This window comes from Glycine max, chromosome 4, assembly GCF_000004515.6.
Source record: "Glycine max cultivar Williams 82 chromosome 4, Glycine_max_v4.0, whole genome shotgun sequence".
NCBI lineage: Eukaryota > Viridiplantae > Streptophyta > Magnoliopsida > Fabales > Fabaceae > Glycine > Glycine max.
The window spans coordinates 22811442-22815150 of record NC_016091.4 but is presented as its reverse complement, the minus strand read 5'-3'; positions in this window follow the sequence as shown (position 1 = coordinate 22815150).

The following is a 3709-nucleotide window of genomic DNA, read 5'->3' as shown; positions in this document are numbered from 1 at the left end:
TTCTTGATTCTATCTTGAACTCTTGAATTGTTCTTGATTCACTTGAGTTGTTATTTGATTGATCTTTGAGCTTTTGTCATCACTTTTGTCATCATCTTTTGTTATCATCAAAACACCTTTGAATCACCTTTGATTCACCATGAAGCTTTGCTTCTACAAATACTTGGTGACCCGGTGCGCTTACCGGTATATCACTTCCCCTTTTATATAAGTGTTTGTAAATTTAAGGAAAAGGAATTGTGTGGGGAAGTGAACACCCTACCTAAGGCACGACCTAAGCCTCTAGTTCTAACCATGATCTGCAAATGTCTACCACAAATTTCATCACTAAACCACATAAATTCATCACAATATTAACTTGTTCAAACAAAACAAAATCCAACAACCTATACCCTTCAAAAAGTAATTTGATTTTCAGGTGCTCATAAACTCTATAGTGTGTACTCATTGTGGGAGTTAGTTAACGACATTGGAGAAAAGAAGGACAGTGGACTCCTCAATGTCAGGATTCTGAATCAGTTTATTATTTCCTTCTCCAAGTTGCGTAAAGGGAAGGTTGCATTGGAGGTGTTTGATAAATTTAAGGCTTTTCACTGTTCTTGCTAACACTTATTCAAATGGTGGGGATATGGAAGAGCCTCACAAGATCTTGGCAGAAGCTAAAAAAAAGCATGTTAAGTTGAGGCATGTGATTTTTCACACTCTGATTCATGGATATTGCAAGTTGGAACAGTTTCATGAGGCTTTGAAGTTATCTGCTGGTGCAAGATTATGGTGTCGTCCAAGCGTTGATGAGTATGACAAGTTAATACAGTCTCTCTGTTTGAAGGCTTTGGATTGGGAAATGGCAGAAAAGCTACAAGAGAAAATGAAAGGGAGTGGTTTGCGTCTGAAAGGCATCATGAGGGGTTTGATTAGAGTTGTCAAGGAGATGGACAAGGAGGTTGTGGAGGCTGAGAGCATTGTTGCACTGGCGTACCGAAACCTCCTTGTCCATCTCCTTGACAGCTCTAATCAAACCCCTTGTGATGCCCTTCAGACACAAACCACTCCCTTTCATTTCCTCTTGTAGCTTTTCTGCCATTTCCCAATCCAAAGCCTTCAAGCAGAGAGACTTTATTAACTTGTCATACTCATCAACGCTTGGACAACACCATATACCATTTTGTTAGCAAGTTTCCATCCTAAACATATACAAATTGTATATGTTTAGCAAATTCATCACAATATAATTAATAGCCTAAATACTTATCTAAAATATGTGGTTGGGTATGCCATTGAAATTCTCCATAACTACTTATAGGATAAGTAATTAAAAAGGTAAGAAGATTGAGTTCCTCCTATCCCCTAAAATCAACTTATGCCCTTAAGGTTTTCACTTAACCCATGGTTTGGCTTCAGGTATGCACTTAATTAAAGTCATTTGGTTTAACTCGGATTTCATACTGCTAGGAACCAAGAATAGAAATGGAAAAGATGTTGGGATAGGAAGTCATTTGACTTAATCCTCGTATGTCGTGACTGGAAAAGATGTTGGGATAGGAAGCCTCTTGGCAGCCCTAGCTGAAGCTAGCTTCCTAATTGGACTGGAAAAGAACAGGTTTACACTTATTATGAAGTTTTCATTAAGTATTTTATCTAGGGCCAGGTTTAAAATTTTGCACTTTTGCCCAAACCACATATGCAAGAGATTTTTTATATTATATGGGCAAGTTACCCTTCTAAGTTCTAACTAAGTTTGGCTAGCCCATAAACAAAGCCCAAACAGGCAACATATGAGCTTAAGTAAATCAAGTAAGTTATGAGTGTTGTTAAGCAAGCTTGACTTATATGTTAAACAAGATTCACTTCAAGTTTTATGGTCACTTTTCTTTCAAATGAATTTTTTGTTCTAGTGCCTTTACTGATTTGAGCTTAGCAAGTTTGACTTATCTGTTAAACAACATTCCATTTCTATTCTTGGCTTAAGGTTTTCCACTGAAGTCAAAAGTAATACAAACTAACCCTAAACCTTAATAACAAACATTTTTCACAAAATAAAACCTATTTGGCATTTTTTTAAAATTAAAATAGGGTTCTTGCGAATCAACTTGATCTGTATGCCTCTTACAGATCAACTTGATCCATATGCTTGTTGCGGATCAAAACACATTACGGATCATCTAAATTCTATTACGGATCATCTAAATCCTAACCTATCTCTACTGCAGATAACCTAAATCCCTATGCGGATAAACTAAATCCCTACAAACTACACTACACCGGCAAAAATGGAAGCATAAACGCAAAAGACACAACAAAAGGGAGAAGAGGCTTACCGCGACGATCGACGGTGGAGCAGCGCAATGCACGTCCTACCACAAGAGAAAAACTTCCAAAGCACCTTGAACACGCCGTCAATAATGTTGAAAAAGAACGGAAGAAGAAGATAAATCGGGCGCGGGCTGAAGAAGAAGAAGGGACTCAAGAAGAAGGGGCACTCGCAGTCGCGAAAGAAGGGGCACTCACAGTCACAGAAGAAGAAGAGGCTAGGTGCACAAAAGTTTTTAAAAAAAGGACAAGGGTATTTTAGACTTTTACCATTAAGTGTTGGGTGCACCAGCAATAATGCTAGGTGTACCTAGCATCAGCCTTAAAATAACTGAGCCTTTATTTTGCTTTGCGCACTTAAATTGCTATTTTAACCCACAATGTATGTCACATTGATTTTTAAAATTTCTCCTCCTTTGGAGTCTTTGACTAATTTACCTTTTAAAACTCAAACTTCTTACATTGCAACCGCAAAACTCACCATAATATTCCTTTAATTTGCCTCTAGGTTGACGAACTGTTGTTCAATGTTACAAAGCATGGGAAGCAGCAAAAGTATGAAGTACTGACTGATGATGAGAAGAGAGCACTGCTCACCGAGTTAAAGAGGGAAGAGAAGCAGGTAATATATGTTTCTAAAGGATTTTTTATCAATGTTGATTTTCTAATCAACGATTGTAAGTGCACTCTATTCTCGACGTGCACCTCCTCACTTTAGAGGAGTCAAATCCATTTCTAATTATGTTCTAACTCATACAAAAATGATGGAATAAATTCTGAGGTTAGGAGATTGATTTTGGAGATTTCAGAAAATGATAAATCATAGTGCATATGGTTGATAGTATTACTTTCATGCATGAAGTATTTGGGCCCTTTTAATTTTGCTGTTATATGGAAGGAGGTTTTTGTTCTGTAATTAAGGCAACATTCCTTTGCTCTAGATCAATATTAGAAAGCATGTACTGCAGCAGCCAGAGACTGAGGTACTCATTGATGACGAGGAAGCACCACTCACCAAGTTCAACTTGGTAGAGAAGCAGGTAATTAATAATATGTTTCTGAACATGTTCTACTAAAATAATGTTCTTCTTCACACACCTCTATTTTTGAAAAATTATTTTCCAATGATAACCCTATCGTTACACATTTAAACGGACATTTTTTTTCCTCTACAAGTTTTTGAAATTTAATTTTGGTACTGTAAATTTTGGCTTTCGCAATTGAACTTTTGAAAATCTACTTGTATTCTTCAGTGTTAAATTTTTGGAAGTCTAATTGTTACCTATTTCAGAATTGATTAAACTTTTGCAAATCTATTTATATATTCTGAAATTAAACTTCCAAGTGTATTTGATAAACATTTCAAAGGCAACCTGCAAAAACTAACATCTTTTGCATA